Source organism: Mustelus asterias, chromosome 6 (genome assembly GCF_964213995.1).
Source record: "Mustelus asterias chromosome 6, sMusAst1.hap1.1, whole genome shotgun sequence".
NCBI classification, from domain to species: Eukaryota; Metazoa; Chordata; class Chondrichthyes; order Carcharhiniformes; family Triakidae; genus Mustelus; species Mustelus asterias.
In genome coordinates, this window is record NC_135806.1 from 2578367 (window position 1) to 2585282 (window position 6916).

Consider the following 6916-nt stretch of genomic DNA (forward strand, 5'->3'; position numbering starts at 1 on the left):
CCCTCATCCCTCCCCCCCCCCATCCCTCCCTCCCCCCCCACCCTCCCCCCCCCCTCTCCCCCCCCCCTCTCACCGGCTGCTCTCTCTGTCTCTCTCGGGTTGGTTTATTTTCTGTATTTTTCTCTATTTCGAGGCAATGTCAACAGGAACCTTCCGCCAAACAACGTCACATCCGGGTCTCGAGGGGGCGGGGCTAACGGTGTTCACGGCTCTGGGTTTTGTCTGGGCCGGGGGGCGGGGCCTGGGCCTGAAAGCGGGGGGCGGGGCCTTGGGCTGAAAGCGGGGGGCGGGGCCTGGGGGTGAAAGCGGGGGGCGGGGCCTTGGGCTGAAAGCGGGGGGCGGGGCCTGTGGCTGAAAGCGGGGGGCGGGGCCTGGGGGTGAAAGCGGGGGGCGGGGCCTGGGGGCGGGGGCTGGAAGCGGGGGGCGGGGCCTGGGGGCGAGGGCTGGAAGCGGGGGGCGGGGCCTGGGGGCGGGGGCTGGAAGCGGGGGGCGGGGCCTGGGGGCGGGGGCCTGGAAGCGGGGGGCGGGGCGGGGGCTGGAAGCGGGGGGCGGGGCCGGGGGCGGGGCCTGGGGCCGGTGGGCTGGGTCAGGGGGCGGTGCCTGGGGCCAGGGGCGGGGCCGGTGGGCTGAGTCAGAGGACGGGGCCTGGGGTCGGTGGGCTGGGTCAGGGGGCGGGGCCTGGGGCCGGTGGGCTGTGTCAGGGGGCGGGGCCTGGGGCCGGTGGGCTGGGTCAGGGGGCGGTGCCTGGGGCCAGGGGCGGGGCCGGTGGGCTGGGTCAGGGGGCGGGGCCGGTGGGCTGTGTCAGTGGACGGGGCCGGTGGGCTGGGTCAGGGGGCGGGGCCTGGGGTCAGGGGGCGGGGCCTGGGGCCAGGGGCGGGGCCGGTGGGCTGAGTCAGAGGACGGGGCCTGGGGCCGGTGGGCTGGGTCAGGGGGCGGTGCCTGGGGCCGGTGGGTTGTGTCAGGAGGCGGTGCCTGGGGCCGGGTCAGGGGGCGGTGCCTGGGGCCGGGCCGGTGGGCTGGGTCAGGGGGCGTGGCCTGGGGCCAGGGGCGGGGCCTGGGGCCGGTGGGCTGGGCCAGGGGGCGGGGCCTGGGGCCGGGGTGAGTGATTGGATTTGGATCCGGGTGCCGGTGGGGGTTCCGTGCCTCGGGCAGTGTCCCTGCAGCGTGTCCTCACCCTGCCCGCCAGCCTGTGCTGTTCCCTGAAGCGGGAGGACCTGTGTGTCACTTTGCCCAGTGTCCGGCCGGTAAACCTATCACTGCCTCAATATTGTCCCCATCCCGGAGGCTGCACATCAGCAGCAAAGATATCGCAACTCAGAGTTTTATTAGTGTCACAACTCCGTTTACATTGACACTAATGAACAGTAAGAAGCCTCACAACACCAGGTTAAAGTCCAACAGCTTTATTTGGAATCACGAGCTTTCGGAGCGCTGCCCCTTCATCACCTGATTCCAAATCGCTCCTGATTCCAAATAAACCTGTTGGACTCTAACCTGGTGTTGTGAGACTGCTTACTGTGCCCACCCCGGTCCAACACCAGCATCTCCACCTCACCTAGTGACGTTAGTGTGAAAATCCCCTAAAGAGGTGTTGTTGTGGGGGGAGCAAGGCAGCAAAGTGATGGAATGAGTTTGCATAGCGCCTCCCACATCCTCAACATGTCTTAAACATCCTCTTGCAGCCAATTAAATACTTATTGACGTGCAATCACTTTAAAATTTATTGATTAGTGTCACAACTAGGCTTACATTAACACTACAATGAAGTTACTGTGAAAATTCCCCCAGTCGCCACACTCCGGTGTCTATTTGAGTGCACTGAGGGAGAACTTAGCACCTAACCAGCACATCTTTCGGACTGTGGGAGAAAACCCACGCAGACACAGGGAGAATATGCAAACTCTGCACAGACGGTGATCCGAGGCCAGAATTGAACCCGGGTCCCTGGCGCTGTGAGGTAGCAGTGCACCGTGTTGTCACGTAGGAATCAAGGCAGCCAAATTGCACCCAGTATCTTCCACAAACAGCAATGTGATATCAACCAGATCATGTTCAAGACTGCAAGAAACTACAACGGGTTATGAACGTAGTCCAGTGCATCGCTCAAACCAGCCTCCCATCCATTGACTCTGTCCACACATCCAACCTGGCCAATTACCGCCCAATCAGTCTACTCTCAATCATCAGTAAAGTGTTGGAAGGGATCATCAACAGTGCTATCAAGCAGCAACTGCTCAGCAATAACCTGCTCAGTGACGCCCAGTTTGGGTTTCGCCAGGGTCACTCAGCTCCTGACCTCATTACAGCCTTGGTTCAAACATGGACAAAGGAGCTGAATTCCAGAGGTGAGGTGAGAGTGACAGACCTTGACATCAAAGCCGCATTTGACCGAGTGTGGCATCAAGGAGCCCTGGCGAAACTGGAATCAATGGGTATCAGGGGGCAAACCCTCCGCTGTTTGGAGTCATACCTGGTACATAGGAAGATGGTTGTGGTTGTGGAGGGTCAGTTATCTCAGTTCCAGGACATCTTTGTTTCTTTGTTCTTTATCTCTGCAGGTGTCCCTCAGGGTAGTGTCCTAGGCCCAACAATCTTCAGTTGCTTCATCAATGACCTTCCCTCCATCATAAGGTCAGAAGTGGGGATGTTCGCCGATGATTGCACAATGTTCAGCACCATTCGCGACTCCTCAGATACTGAAGCAGTTCATGTTCAAATGCAACAATATCTGGACAATATCCAGGCTTGGACTGACAAGTGGCAGTAACATTCGCGCCACACAAATGCCAGGCAATGACCATCACCAATCAGAGACACTCTAACCACTGTCCCTTGACAATCAATGGTGTAACCATCACTGAATCCCCCACTGTCAACATCCTTGGGGCAACCCACAGAACATGGACTGCAGCGATTCAAGAAGGCAGCTCACCACCACCTTCTCAAAGGCAACTAGGGATGGGTAATAAATCCTGGCCAGCCAGCAACACCCATGTCCCACGAATGAATAAAAAAAACTTCCCGCTTCTTCGGAAAAGCAACCAGCATAATCAAGGACCCCACGCACCCTGGACATACTCTCTTCAACCTTCTTCCATCGGGAAAAAGATGTTAAAGTCTGAGGTCACGTATCAACCGACTCAAGAACGGCTCCTTCCCTGCTGCCAGAAACTCATCTGAATTCACCATATAAACACAGTGGCTACAAGAGCAGGTCAGAGACTAGGGATAGTGCAGCGAATAAATCACTTTCTGACTCCCCAAAGCCTATCCACCACCTACAAGGCCCAAATCAGGAGTGTGATGGAATACTCCCCCACTTGCCTAGATGGATGCAGCTCCAACAACACTCAAGAAGCTTGACACCATCCAGAACAAAACAGCCCGCTTGATTGACACCACATCTACAAACATTCAATCCCTCCACCACCGATGGTCAGTAGCAGTTGTGTCTGCTATCTACAAGATGCACTGCAGCAATTCCCCAAAGATCCTTAGACAGCACATTCCAAACCCATGAGCACTTCCATCTAGAAGGACAAGGGCAGCAGATAAATGGGAACACCACCACCTGCAAATTCCCCTCCAAGCCACTCACCATCCTGACTTGGAAATATATTGGCCGTTCCTTCATAGTTGCTGGGTCAAAATCCTGGAATTCCCTCCCAAACGGCATTGTGGGTCAACCCACAGAACATGGACTGCAGCGATTCAAGAAGGCAGCTCACCACCAAGGGCAACTCGGGATGGGCAATAAATGTTGGCAGCCAGCGATGCACATGTCCCACGGATGAATAAAAAAAAGCTTCCTGCTTCCTTGGAAAAGCAACCAGCATAATCAAGGACCCCATGTACCCTGGATATACTCTCTTCAACCTTCTTCCATCGGGAAAAAGATGTTAAAGTCTGAGGTCACTTACCAACCGACTCAAGAACAGCTTCTTCTCTGCTGCCATCAGACTTTTGGATGGACCTACCTCGAATTAAGTTGATCTTTCTCTACAACCGAGCTATGACTGTAACACTACATTCTGCACCCTTTCCTTTCCTTCTACCATATGTACTCCATGAACGGTATGCTTTGTCAGTATAGCGTGCAAGAAACGATACTTTTCACTGTATCCCAATACATGTGACAATGATAAATTAAATCAAAAATATTGATTATGGATTAAATATTGCCCTGGATAATTTCCCTGTTTTTCCTTGAAGTAGTGCCATGGAATCTTCTACATCCCGTCCAAAAACCAATACCGTTGACAGAGCAGCACTCCCTGGCACACTGGAGGGCCAGCCGTGATTTTCAGGTCTGAAGGAGCAAGAATTATAAACAAGGAAGAATTTACATTTATAATAGTTTTTCTGAGGCTTTGTACTTGCCAAAGCATTTTATAGTCAGTGAAGTACCATTGAAATATGGTTACTGTTTTAATGTAGAAAACACAGCAACCAATTTGCACCCAGCATGCCCCCACAAACAGCAATCCTATAAGTATAACAAGAAATGACACTTGCACAGAAAGCCCTATAATGGCAATAATGGCATTGGACCTGTTTCAACAATGGGAACAGGTAGAATATGTAGGGGAGACTGGCCGAGTGGTATTATTGCTGGATACTTCATCCAGAAATTCAACTAATGTTCTGGGGACCTAGGTTCAAATCCCACAATAGCAGATGGTGGAATTGCATAATTCTATAAAAAATATCTGGAATTAATAATCTACTAATGACCATGAAACCATTGTTGATTGTCGTAGAAAAAACACCCATCTGGTTCACTAATGTCCTTTAGGGAAGGAATTCTGCCGTTCTTATCCGGTTTGTCCTACATGTGACTCCAGAGCGACAGTAATGTGGTTGACTCTCATCTGCCCTCTGAACAAGGGCAACTAGGGATAGGCAATAAATGCTGATCAGCCCACAATGCCCATGTCTCACGAATGAATTAAAAAAAACATGGCATTGGAGACAAGGACACAGAGCTATAAAACCATGGAATCACTGGATGGACAACATCAAGGATAACATGCCACAAAAGGGGTGCGGATCACTGAGGTGGCTCAGCTAGTTCAGAATTGACAACAATGGACTGAATTAATTCAAACTTGTCGTCACTGCGGAGTGGAACCCCATTGTTTTTGCTAGAAAATTAGTCACAGTGGTGGCTCTGAAAAGACGAGAAATTAAATATAAAATATAATTCTTTCGAAGCCATTGGTGATAAGAACATAAGAACATAAGAACATGAGAACTAGGAGCAGGAGTAGGCCATCTGGCCCCTCAAGCCTGCTCCGCCATTCAATAAGATCATGGCTGATCTTTTTGTGGACTCAGCTCCACTTACCCACCCGCTCACCGTAACCCTTAATTCCTTTACTGTTCCAAAATTTATCTATCCTTGCCTTAAAAACATTCAATGAGGTAGCCTCAACTGCTTCACTGGGCAGGGAATTCCACAGATTCACAGGCCTTTGGGTGAAGAAGTTCCTCCTCAACTCAGTCCTAAATCTGCTTCCCCTTATTTTGAGGCTATGCCCCCTAGTTCTAGTTTCACCTGCCAGTGGAAACAACTTCCCTGCTTCTATTTTATCTATTCCCTTCATAATCTTATATGTTTCTATAAGATCTCCCCCTCATTCTTCTGAAATTCCAATGAGAATAGCCCCAGTCTACTCAGTCTCTCCTCATAAGCCAACCCTCTCAACTCCGGAATCAACCTAGTGAATCTCCTCTGTATCCCCTCCAGTGCCGGTATATCCTTTCTCAAGTAAGGAGACCAAAATTGTACACAGTACTCCAGGTGTAGCCTCACCAGCACGTTATACAGCTTCAACATAACCTCGCTGTTTTTAAACTCCATCCCTGTAGCAATGAAGGACAAAATTCCATTTGCCTTCTTAATCACCTGCTGCACCTGCAAACTAACTCCCTGAGATTCTTGCACAAGGACACCCAGGTCCCTCTGCACAGCAGCATGCTGCAATTTTTTACCATTTAAATAAGTCTATTTTTCTGTTATTCCTACCAAAATGGATGACCTCACATTTACCAACATTGTACTCCATTGGCCAGACCCTCGCCCACTCACTTAGACTATCTAAACTCCTTTGCAGAATTTCAACATCCTCTGCACACTTTGCTCTGCCACTCATCTTAGTGTCATCTGCGAATTTTAACACACTACACTTGGTCCCCAACTCCAAATCATCCATGTAAATTGTAAATAATTGCAATCCCAACACTGATCCCTGAGGCACACCACTAATCACTGATCGCCAACCAGAAAAACACCCATTTACCCCCACTCTTTGCTTTCTGTTAGTTAACCAATCCTCTATCCATGCTAATACATTACCCCTAACACCGTGCACCTTTATCTTATGTAGCAGTCTTTGGTGCGGCACCTTGTCAAATGCCTTCTGGAAATCCAGATACACCACATCCACAGGTTCCCCATTGTCCACTGCATATGTAATGTTCTCAAACAATTTCACCAAATTAGTCAAACATGACCTTCGCTTCATGAACCCTTACCAATGGGACAATTTATATCCAGATGTCTCTTCCTTGATGATAGATTCAAGCATTTTCCCTACAACAGAAGTTAAGCTAACCGGCCTATAGTTACCCGCCTTTTGTCTACCTCCTTTTTTAAACAGTGGCATCACATTTGCTGTTTTCCAATCTGCAGGAATAAGATGGACAGTTGCCAAACTATCAAAAAATAAGGTTTGAAACCCTTTCCAAATGATAATTTATACTGTCCTTCTAACATTTCCAATTATTTACCTAGCACTGATGCCAGGTTGACTAGTGAGCTTGATTAGTACTGGCAGATCACCAGTTACATATTAATGAAGCCCCGACCACAAAGGTAGCCCCTGCCTGCCCATGTTACGCTCCACAAAATGTA

The 6916-nt window shown here is 50.6% G+C and overlaps 1 protein-coding gene across 1 annotated transcript in view; it reads right to left on the bottom strand.

Annotated features, from left to right (window-relative positions):
- c9orf72 (C9orf72-SMCR8 complex subunit) overlaps positions 1–187 on the bottom strand; it is a 49011-nt gene extending 48824 nt beyond the window's left edge. The window contains exon 1 of the mRNA XM_078213907.1: positions 74–187. The gene's annotated coding sequence lies outside the window, so the exon portion shown is untranslated. The remainder of the gene's footprint in view (positions 1–73) is intronic.
- Between the last annotated feature and the right edge of the window lie 6729 nt (positions 188–6916).